Below are 12,558 nucleotides of genomic sequence, written 5' to 3'. Positions count from 1 at the left end.
GGTAAGTTCTTTATAGATTTTGGATACTAACCCTTTATCTGATATGTCGTTTGCAAATATCTTCTCCCATTCTGTCAGTTGCCTTTTAGTTTTGCTGATTGTTTCCTTCGCTGTGCAGAAGCTTTTTATTTTGATGAGGTCCCAATAGTTCATTTTTGCTTTTGTTTCCCTGGCCTCTGGAGACATATTGAGTAAGAAATTGCTGCAGCCAATGTCAAAGAGGTTTTTGCCTGCTTTCTCCTTGAGGATTTTGATGGCTACCTGTCTTACATTGAGGTCTTTCATCCATTTTGAGTTTATTTTTGTGTATGCAGTAAGAAAGTGGTCCAGGTTGATTCTTCTGCCTGTTGCTGTCCAGTTTTCCCAGCACCACTTGTCTTTATTCTGTTGGATATTCTTCTTTGTTTCCAATTTTTAATACAGTTTTAAGACATTGCATTTTCCACTTAACAATACAGTGCTTATAAAGTGCAATGTTGTATTTCCTTTTCTTGTGCACATATTCCATATTCGAGTATCAAGAATGCCCAGTTTATTAACTATATCAGCTCAACTTCACTGCCATAGCATTTGTTACAAATTTGGGTCCTTCAAATGTTTTGTGTGGAACAATGCTAGACCTATTCTCAGGTTGGCCTAATCAACCTCTTCAATGGTGGGCCCAGAGGAGGCACCACCAGAGGGGGGAGCTTCACCACCAGGGAAACCTCCAGGCATTCCTCCAGGCATGCCTCCTGCACTCTGGTACAGCTTCATAATGATGGGATTGCAGAACTTCTCCAGCTCTTTCTGCTGATGTTCAAATTCTTTTTCTACAGTCTGGTTCTTATCCAGCCAGTTGATGATTTCATTACTCTTGTCCAGAATCTTCTGCTTGTCCTCATCATTGATTTTACCCTGAAGCTTTTCATCTTCAACAGTTGCTTTCATGTTGAATGCGTAAGATTCAAGTGAATTATTGGAGGACACCTTGTCTCACGGCTTCTCATCTTTAGCTTTGTATTTCTCAGCTTCCTGGACCATGCGCTCAATGTCTTCCTTGCTCAAGTGACCTTTGTCATTTGTGATGGTGATCTTGTTCTCTTTTCCTGTACTCTTATCCACAGCAGAGACATTGAGAATGCCATTAGCATCAATATCAAAGGTGACCTCAATCTGAGGAATGCCATGGGGGACAGGAGGTATGCCTGTGAGTTCAAACTTGCCAAGTAGGTTGTTACCCTTGGTCATGGCTCGCTCACCTTCATAAACCTGAATGAGCACACCAGGCTGGTTGTCAAAATAGGTAGTTAAAGTCTAGGTCTGTTTGGTAGGAATGGTAGTATTGCACTTGATGAAAACAGTCATGACTCCACCAGCAGTTTCAATGCCAAGAGAAAGGGGAGTGACATCCAACAGCAGCAAATCTTGAACATTTTCAGATTTGTCTCCAGAAAGGATGGCTGCCTGGACAGCTGCACCATAAGTGACAGCCTCATCAGGGTTAATGCTCTTATTCAGTTCCTTCCCATAGAAAAAGTCTTGTAGAAGTATTCCGTTGGATATTCTTTTCTGCTTTGTTAAAGATTAGTTGGCCACACATTTGTGGGTCCATTTCTGGTTTCTCTATTCTGTTCCGTTGATCTGAGTGTCTGTTCTTGTTCCAGTACCATACTGTCTTGATGATTACAGCTTTGTAATACAGCTTGAAGTTTGGGATTGTGATGCCTCCTGCTTTGGTTTTCTTTTTCAAGATTGCTTTGGCTATTCGCAGTCTTTTCTGGTTCCATACAAATTTTAGGATTGTTTGTTCTAGCTCTGTGAAGAATGCTGGTGTTATTTTGATAGGGATTGCATTGAATATGTAGATTCCTTTGGGTAGTTTTTAACAATATTTGTTCTTCCTATCCAGGAGCATAGAATATTTTTTCATTTTTTGGTGTCTTCTTCAACTTCTTTCATAAGCTTTCTATAGTTTTCAGTGTATAGATTTTTCAACTCTTTGGTTAGATTTATTCCTAGGTATTTTATGGGTATTGGTGCAATTGTAAATGGGATTGATTCCTTGATTTCTCTTTCTGTTGCTTCATTATTGCATTGATTTCTGTGCATTGATTTTATATCCTGTGACTTTGCTGAACTCATGGATCAGTTCTAGAAGTTTTTTGGTGGAATCGTTTGGGCTTTCTGTATACAGCATCATGTCATCTGTGAAGAGTGAAAGTTTGACCTCTTCCTGACCGATTTGGATGCCTTTCATTTATTTGTGTTGTCTGATTGCTGAGTCTAAGACTTCCAATACTATGTTGAATAATAGTGGTGACAGTGGACATCCCTGTCGCATTCTGGGCATTAGGGGGAAAGCTCTCAGTTTTTCCCCATTGAGGATGATATTAGAGTTGGGTCTTTCATACATGGCTTTTATGAACTCGAGGTATGATCCTTCTATCCCTATTTTCTTGAGGGTTTTTATCAAGAAAGGATACTGTGTTTTGTCAAATGCTTTCTCTGCATCTATTGAAAGAATCATGTGGTTCTTGTACTTTCTTTTATTGATGTACTGTATCACATTGATTGTTTTGCGGATATTGAACCCAACCCTGCATCCCAGGTATAAATCCCACTTGGTCGTGGTGAATAATTTTTTAAAATGTATTATTGAATCCGGTTGGCTAGGATCTTGTTGAGGATTTTTGCATCCGTGTTCATCAGAGAAATTGGTCTATAGTACTCCTTTTTAGTGGGGTCTTTGTCTGGTTTTGGAGTCAAGGTAATGCTGGCTTCATAGAAAGAGTTTGGAAGTTTTCCTTCCATTTCTATTTTTTGGAACAGCTTCAAGAGAATAGATGTTAACTCTTCTTTAAAAGTTTGGTAGAATTCTCCTAGAAAGCCATCTGGTCCTGGACTCCTTTTTGGGGAGATTTTTGATTATTAATTCAATTTCCTTACTGGTTATGGGTCTGTTCAAATTTTCTATTTCTTCCTGTTTCATTTGTGATAGTTTATATGTTTCTAGGAATTTTTCCATTTCTTCCATATTGCCCATTTTATTGGCATATAGTTGCTCATAATATTTTCTTATTATTGTTGGTATTTCTGCTGTGTTCATTGTGATCTCTGTCCTCTCTCATTCTTGATTTTATTTATTTGGGTCCTTTCCTCTTTCTTTTTGATCAAACTGGCTAGGGGTTTATCAATTTTGTTAATTCTTTGAAAGAATCAGCTTCTGGTTTCATTGATCTGTTCTACTGTTATTTTGGTTTCGATAGCATTTACTTCTGCTCTAATCTTTATTATTTCCTGTCGTCTGCTGGTTTTGGGTTTTATTTGCTGTCCTTTTTCCAGCTCTTTAAAGTGTAAGGATGGGTTTTGTATCTGAGACCTTTCTTCTTTAGAAAGGCTTGGATTGCTATATACTGCCCTCTTATAACCACCTTTGCTGCGTCCCAGAGGTTTTGGGCTGTGGTGGGTGATATCATTTTCCTTGCCTTCCATGTACTTTTTAATATCCTCTTTAACTTCTTGGTTAGCCCATTCATTCTTTAGTAGGATGGTCTTTAGCCTCCAAGTATTTTTTATCTTTCCACATTTTTTCTTGTGGTTGATTTTGAGTTCTATAGCATTGTGGTCTGAAAATATGCACGGTGTGATCTTGATCTTTTTTACTTGTTGAGAGCTGATTTTTGTCCCAGTCTGTGATCTATTGTGGAGAACATTCCATGTGCACTGGAGAAGAATGTGTATTCTGCTGCTTTAGGGTGAAATGTTCTGAATATATCTGTTAAGTCCGTCTGGTCCAGTGTGTCATTCAAAGCCATTGTTCCCTTGTTGATTTTCTGTTTAGATGATCTGTCCATTGTTGTAAGTGGGGTGTTGAAGTCCCCTACTATTATGGTGTTATCATCAGTGAATTTCTTTATGTTTGTAATTAATTGATTTATATATTTGAGTGTTTCACATTTGGAGCATAAATGTTTACAATTGTTAGGTCTTCTTGGTGGATAGACCCCTTAATTATGATATAATGCCCTTCTTAATCTCTTGCTACAGTCTTTATTTTAAAGTCTAGATTGTCTAATATAAGTATGACTACTCTGATTTCTTTTGTCGACCATTAGCATGGTAGATGGGTCTCCATCCCCTTAATTTCAATCTGAAGGTGTCTTTAGGTCTAAAGTGGGTGTCTTGCAAACAGCATATAGATGGATCTTGTTTTCTTATCCATTTTGTTACCCTATGTCTTTTGATTGGAGCATATAGTCCATTGATGTTTAGAGTGAGTACTGAAAGATATGAATTTATTGCCATTATGTTGCCTACAGAGATGAGTTTCTGGTGGTGTTCTCTGTCCTTTATAGTCTTTGTTGCTTTTGGTCTTTTTTTTTTTTTTTCATCTTTTCCCCCCTCAAAGAGTCCCCCTTAAAATTTCTTGCAGGGCTGGTTTAGTGGTCACAAAGTCCTTTAGTTTTTTGTTTGTCTGGGAAGTTTTATCTCTCCTTCTATTTTAAATGATAGCCTTGCTGGATAAAGAATTCTTGGATGCATATTTTTCCAATATACCACAGTGAATATATCCTGCCACTCTTAGAATTCTGGCCTGCCACGTTTCTGTGGATAGGTCTGCTGTGAACCTGATCTGTCTTCCCTTGTAAGTTAAGGACTTTTTTTCCTTTACTGCTTTCATGATTCTTTCCTTGCCACAGTATTTTGTGAATTTGACTATGATATGCCTTGTTGGTGGTCAGTTTTTGTTGAATCTGATGAGAGTTCTCTGTACTTCATGGATTTTGATGTCTGCCTTTCCCCAGGTTAGGAAAGTTTTCTGCTATGATTTGCTCACATAACCCTTCTGCCCCTTTTTCTCTCTCTTCTTCTTCTGGGATGTCTATGATTCTGATGTTGTTTCTTTTTAATGAGTCACTGATTTCTCCAATTCTTAAATTATGCTCTTTTGCCTTAGTCTCCCTCTTTTTTTCAGCTTCATATTTCTCCATAGGTTTGTCCTCTATATTGCTGATTCACAGCTCTGCCTCATCCATCCTTGCCATTGTCATCCATTTGAGATTGCAGTTCAGTTATAGCTGATATATATAGCTAATTATATATATATATATAAAATTACATATATATAATTTATATATAATTTATATATAATATATATAATATATATAATTTATATATTTTATATATAATATATATAATTTATATATAATTATATATATTTTATATAATTTATATATATAAATAATTATAAATATATATATAATTAGCTATATATATATATAATTATTTTTCATTTCATCCTGACTATATTTTACTTCTTTTATCTCTGCAGAAAAGGATTCTAATCTATTTTCAACCCCAACTAGTATTCTTATTATTGTGATTCTAAATTCTGGTTCAGACATCTTGGTTTAAGTCCCTGGCTGTCATTTTTTCCTGTTCTTTCTTTTGGGGTTAATTGCCTCATTTCATCATTTCCTTAATTTCATCATTTTGAAAGAAGAAAAGGAATTAATAAGGTAAAAAAATTAAAACTAAGAAATAAAAAACAACACACAAAAAACAAGTAAATGATGCTAGTTCCTAGTGTGTTTTGGTCTGCTTGCTGAAAAGAGCTTGATAGATTAGAGAAAAAAAGGTAAATATAAAAAAAGAAAAAAAGAAAAAAGAAAAAAAAGGAAAATGTTTGAAAATTTGAAAAAATAAATACAATGAAATAGAATAAAATAAAATGATGGAAGTAAAATAGAATTTGAGAATTTTACAAAACATATAGTAGAAAAAAATTAAAGAAACATATTTAATAAAAATGAAAAATAAAAATGAATATTTTATCTTTCTGTATTCAAGAATAGGGAAAGAAAAAGAAAAAGAAAAAAATTGAATAGATGGACCAGCAAACAGACTGAAATACGATTGAAATTATATCAGTTTCCCCTAGAAGTCAAACTATGAAGCACTTTATAGTCCATAAACTAAGCAGGCAGAGAGACTTATGGTGTTCCTGAAGAACGAGTTTGGCCCAGTTGTGTGGGGCTCAGTGTAACGGCTCCATTCTCCACTAGATGGTGCTGTTAGCTTACTGGGGTGGATTGTTGTGGCACTTGTAGGTGTGTATACACATGTGCGGGGGTTGGGGGGTTGTGAAAATGGCATCACCTAGCTTACCCAGTCTCTAGTATCAGAATTCTGTTCTCTCTGACCAGTAATTGCACTCCCCTCCTTTGTCTCCAGCTTCTGTTCACTCCCTGCTTTTACACTGTCCATGACCAAGCCGTCAGGTTGCAGGTGGCACCTCCCTCCTGAGTTTTATCTCAGATGGGGCTGTTTCCCAACCCCTCACTTCTGAGGGACTGTGGCTTTGACCTGTTCTGTCCCTCTGGGGGAGGGTCTCACCGAGCAATGGCCAGGTGCTGGCCGCACCCAGGAACATTCACGTGACTGTGCTGTTGCCGATGCCCAGAGACTGCAACTGGTTGCCAGCCCACCCCAGAAAATGTTCACACGATATTGCAGCAGCAGCATTTCAGGGATTATAGAAAATCACCACACACGTCTGGCACCAGGCTTCACCATAGTGAATGTGGTTGTTTTCCAGGGTCCACTGGGACCTTTGCCTGTGGGGTGGCCACACAGCCTCTACCAAATGTCCTCCCAGCAGGGGAACTGCCTCTTCCTGTGTGGCCCAAGGACCCCTTGGACCTTGCTCTCTGCTCTTGGGTATTCGCTCTTTCCACCAGAACACCACCAGGTATCTAGCTGTGGAGTTGCAGACTCTGCGCTCCCCCTGTTTATAGAGTCTTAATTGAATTTAGACCCTCTCCTTTCTCCTTTTTACTTTCTCCCTTTTTTTGTTCAGTCCCTTGTGTACTTTCTTTCCAGCTGCTTCTGGGCGGGGTGGGGGATGCTTTCCCATACTCCCCCTTCCCCCCACCACTCCATCTCCATCCTCTCTCCACAAGCAAAAACAGCTCCTTGTCCTCCGTGCCTCTCTCTCCCCTAGTTCACCTCTCCACACTGCATACCTGCCAAGTTCTGTGGTTCAGGTTGTGCAGATTGTTGTGTTAATCCTCAAATCAGTTTTCTAGGTGTGCAAGATGGTTTAGTGTTGATCTGGCTGTATTTCACAGACAAGAGAAGCAAAAAAACTTCCATGCTTTTCCACCGTGTTGGCCCTTCCAAGTACCAAAAAATTTTTAAAGTTTATTTATGTATTTTGAGAGAGAGAGAAAGATCATGCACAAGGTGGGTTGGGGCAGGGAGAGAGACAGAGAGTGAGAGAATCCCAAGCAGGCTCTGCACTGTCAGCACAGAGCCTGATGCAGGACTTGAACTCACCTGAGCTCAAATCGTATGCTTAACCAACTGAGTCATCCAGGCAGCTAATTTTATGTGTCAAATTTTATCAAGCATACCTATGTATTATTCTTTTTTGAGTTGAAGAAAATATGACAACATCCTGCTTCTGCTTCCAAATTGGCAATGACATGGTGTGTCTGTTAAAGGACTTCGACTTTTATGCTCTGGAATCTGACTCATTAGGTTCAATAATTTTCAAATCTCCCAGAGAGAGGAGTAGGTAGCATTGGTGTTTATAAGAGAAAATGGCTGCTTCTACATCAGAAAACATTTCTGCTCTCAGCTCAACTCCTGATAGAGGTGTGTTTTGGTCAAATTTCCTCATATCTCTTTGATTTTTTATTGCCCGTTTGAATAGAATTTTAAAAATATCTATGTCTTTGAGGTCTATGATTTTATAAGATTTAACTTTCAGTCACCAAATACATATTGGTCTTTGAGACTTCTAAACCTTTTGAGCTGTTAGGGGCTCTGAAACCTATGAGCAAGCTCTTTTGTTAAGGTGGGGAGGGAGTTTCAATTCAACATCTCCTTACTTGAGAAAATCTGAAAGGAAATATTAGTGAGAAACAAAATATGAGCAGAAAATCTAGGGAAATCTGGGAGAGGAGGGGCATGTACTTTGAATATGAAAAGGTAACAATGTAACAGTAACAGTGCTATGATTTCCTTCAATCCAATCATATTAGAAAGAAAAAGATCACTCCTTCACTCAGCATTTATCATGGCACTTGGAACTCTTCCTTTATGAGTCTTTCCCCTGACCTAAGTCCACTGCCAAAGGCATCTGGTAATCATGCATAACACTGCATTAGTCTAATCCTATGAAAAACAAAAATCACAGTCACAGAAAGAATGCAGCCTGCAAGAATCAAAAAGAATCAAGAAAAATCGTGTGATTTTTGTAGCCTTGTGCTTGGAAGATCTGTACAGTTTTGGAGAGCTAGGGTAGTCTAGGGATGCTCCTTATATGGAGGGAAGGGAACATTGCCTCATGAAGGTTCAGAGTAATCTGACACCCTTTCTCAATAAATTTGTACTAACATCATTCTTCAAATGATAGTAAGAACAAACTGTAGAGGCTATTATTTCTCTCTGGCATCCTATCGTTAAATACTGATATGTAATTCTGTATAGATCAACAAAAGTATCTTTTCCTAGAAAATGGGTACTAGACTATAGCTAATTTGTTCAAAATATTACCTATTCACTGGTATGCTTATATTTTCCAAAGCAAGTTTTCTATGGACTCTCTTTTATGTTACTCCCCCTTATATGTTCTAGATTTTAAACACCAGTTAGAATATCTAAACAATTTTAAAGATCTTATCCAATGTAATATATGTATGTGTATATATATATGTATATGTATATATATATATATATATATATATATATATATATAGTATGTATCCATATGTGTATATGTATATAGTTCCTAGTACAGTATTTCCGGCGGGGGGGGGGAGTTTTTCTTTCAGGGTACATTTGTTGATGTCTGGAAATATTTTTGGTTGTCACAGCTGGAGGTCACTACTAGCATTAGTGGGTAGAAGTGTCACAGATTCTTCAAACATCCTAAAAGACAAAGGACAGCCCCACCAGAATGAATGATCCCATTGCCAATGTTGATAGTTCTGATTTGAAAAATCCGTGGCTGGAGGATTAATAATAACACTTTTAACCATCCAGTAACTGGAGGCAACAGGCAACAAGTGGAAGTCATGCATAAATGGAAAGCTAAGAATGAAAATTAAATGCCATAGGCTTAAGGTTTCTCTAGGATTCCCTGATGTTATAGATGATTAATTTCGATTCCAATCTACGAGAGGACAATATTTTGACCTGGGATTATTGTCACTATGATTTGAGATGTCTGGTCTTTCAATGTGTAAATATATTTTCAATGCTGCAAATAATACATCTGAGGGCATTCTTGGATTACTTCATTGCTTATTTCCTTATTAACAGTTTGTTCTGGGTACAGAGGGGTAGCCAGGATGGAGACAGACTTCATTCCCACCCGCTGAAGGCTATCGTCAGGGAAGGAGGCACAGAACAGATAGCTACAGGAATTGTAGTTACAATTTGGGTTATGGCTATGAAGAAGAAAACAGGGGGAAGGACTAAGGGAATGGATAATGAAGGACAATCTAAGACTAGGGTGAGGAAGTGGCCTTGGAAGGCAGACTCCAAAGGGAATTAGGGTGTAGTGGGTGGAGATGCTAAAGTGGGAAGACTAGTGATAAATTCAAGTTACTAAATCCAGTGGGAGCAAGCAATAAACGTGGAATGAAGTAAGCAAGGAGCGGAAATTGAGGGTTTTTAGGTTTCAAAAAATATTGAGTGCATTTTCCTACCCGTTTCCCATTTTTTCCATTGGTTTGTTGGTATATAGCTTGTTTTTGTTAATACAATCTTCTCCTAAAGATCTCATTGTATGAACAGTTTTATTGTCTTCCTGCCAGTCCTATACTTTTGTGTTCTTCACTTCTCCCACCAATATGTTTATAAATTGTGTGGGCTAAGACTTCCATCTAATATTGTGTGGAAGTGGTGATAGTGACTATCTTTGTCCTTTTGTCTCATTTTAAAGAGAATGCTTCCAGGAATTCCCCCATTTACAATGGCATTGCTTATATTCATATAAAGAGTATGCTTTCTCAGATTAAAAATATTTCCTTTTAACCATGACTCTCTCCCTAATATTTTTATTGTGACAATACGTTGCATTATTTTTTACTTTCTTTAGGTCCTAGTGGTGTGTTTTGGAGTGTTGGGGTTCAGAGCCAATGGCGAAGAAAGATTTCTTGAGACATCTTCAGTGCAAAAAGATGGTTTTATTAAAGTACGGAGACAGGACCTGTGGGCAGAAAGAGCTGTACTGAGGTTGTGACAGGTGATTGATTATACATTTTCAGGTAGGGAGGGGGTTAGGGATAGCGTAAGTCTTCAAGGTATTTTGGAAGCAAGGTTTCCATGACCTTGAGGGGCTAGCTGTTAAGAAAGGTCATTTATGGGGCATTTATGGGACACCTGGGTGGCTCAGTTGATGAAGCATCTGACTCTTGATTTTGGCTCATGATCTCAGTTTTCATGAGTTTGAGCCCCCCATCGGCACTTCACGGGCTCTGTACTGACAGTGCGGAGCCTGCTTGGGATTCTTTCTCTCTCCTCTCTGCTTCTCCCTCGCTCTCTCTCGCTTGCTCAAAATAAAGCAATAAACTTTTTTTTTAAAAAAAGGAAGAAGTCATTAATTGCTTTTTTTTAATATGAAATTTATTGTCAAATTGGTTTCCATACAACACCCAGTGCTCATCCCAAAAGGTGCCCTCCTCAATACCCATCACCCACCCTCCCCTCCCTCCCACCCCCCATCAACCCTTAGCTTATTCTCAGTTTTTAAGAGTCGCTTATGTTTTGGCTCTCTCCCTCTCTAACCTCTTTTTTTTTTTTTTCCTTCCCCTCCCCCGTGGACTTCTGTTAAGTTTCTCAGGATCCACATAAGAGTGAAAACATATGGTATCTGTCTTTCTCTGTATGACTTATTTATTTCATTTAGCATAATACTCTCCAGTTCCATCCACGTTGCTACAAAAGGCCATATTTCATTTTTCTCATTGCCATGTAGTATCCCATTGTGTATATAAACCACAATTTCTTTATCCATTCGTCAGTTGATGGACATTTCAGCTCTTTCCATAATTTGGCTATTGTTGAGAGTGCTGCTATAAACATTGGGGTACAAGTGCCCCTATGCATCAGCACTCCTGTATCCCTTGGGTAAATTCCTAGCAGTGCTATTGCTGGGTCGTAGGGTAGATCTATTTTTAATTTTTTGAGGAAATTCCACACTGTTTTCCAGAGTGGCTGCACCAATTTGCATTCCCACCAACAGTGCAAGAGGATTCCCGTTTCTCCACATCCTTTCCAGCATCTATAGTCTCCTGATTTGTTCATTTTGGCTGCTCTGACTGGCGTGAGGTGGTATCTGAGTGTGGTTTTGATTTGTATTTCCCTGATGAGGAGCGACGCTGAGCATCTTTTCATGTGCCTGTTGGCCATCTGGATGTCTTCTTTAGAGAAGTATCTATTCATGTTTTCTGCCCATTTCTTCATTGGATTATTTGTTTTTTGGGTGTGGAGTTTGGTGAGCTCTTTATAGATTTTGGATACTAGCCCTTTGTCCTATATGTCATTTGCAAATATCTTTTCCCATTCCGTTGGTTGTCTTTTAGTTTTGTTGATTGTTTCCTTTGCTTTTTATCTTCATGAGGTCCCAATAGTTCATTTTTGCTTTTAATTCCCTTGCCCTTGGGGATGTGTCAAGTAAGAAATTTATTTCTTTTTAATAAAAACTCAGTCATGAGACCTGTGAGATGTATATCAGGGGACCATAAGCTTGGCGTATGATTGCCAACATATATCTTGGGGGGTGGGTGGTGATGGGGAGAGATAAATGAAGTTTACAAAGGAATTTTTACAGTTAAAGTAGACTTCCAAGATTGCAGCAGTTGGGATAATGTTAAGCTAAGATTGCCTTTTGCCCTGAGCAAAGTGTCATTGTCCAGGCAGCTGAGGTCCCAAAGGAAGCTCACTCTCAAGGACTTGTCAGTGAGCTGTAAGTTGTAAGGAAATTTAATTTTTCATTTGCCTTTGTTTCACACATCATTCTCCCCTGCACAATTTTGACCCTTAAATCTTCAAAGTTGCTGAGGGTGGAAGGTCTCTTTTTATGTAACTTCTTCCTGGTGATGAGGAGCATAGAGATGTCCCTAATTATGGGTCAACATTTGTCAGTGGGGGCTTATACTTGTAAGAGTTATGAAAGGCAGAAGCAGTTGAATCCCAGGGAGACTGAATGTATGTATCTTCCCGAGTAGAAAGCATTCTCTGTCAGTTTGAAGTTATGGCAGTGAAGGAGTCTCAGCACCAAGGGAGAGACATAGGAGAAAACAGCAAAACATAATTAGAATAAGAAAAAGAAAAGCCCAGATACAAGTCCTTTGATAGTTGACAAAAATTCTCTTCCAGTCCAGGAGTTTAACAAATCAATAAAGGAAAGAGAGGGGTGGTTTAGAGCTCTGATTTGAGTATTCATGTTGGATAGAAACCCAGAATTATTTCTGTGGTTGTCTGGAATGTACACACAGCATTCTGTGTTTATGAGGGCAAGTTCCACCTTATGCTGAAGCTAAAGCATCTAATGCCATTCTA

At 38.4% G+C, this 12,558-nt stretch overlaps 1 pseudogene; it reads right to left on the bottom strand.

Annotated features, from left to right (window-relative positions):
• Positions 1 to 626: 626 nt before the first annotated feature.
• The window catches only part of LOC111556645, a 22,631-nt pseudogene continuing 10,699 nt past the window's right edge, over positions 627 to 12,558 (bottom strand).

Source organism: Felis catus, chromosome D1 (assembly GCF_018350175.1).
Source record: "Felis catus isolate Fca126 chromosome D1, F.catus_Fca126_mat1.0, whole genome shotgun sequence".
Classification (NCBI taxonomy): Eukaryota; Metazoa; Chordata; class Mammalia; order Carnivora; family Felidae; genus Felis; species Felis catus.
This window is presented reverse-complemented; position numbering and strand designations above follow the sequence as displayed.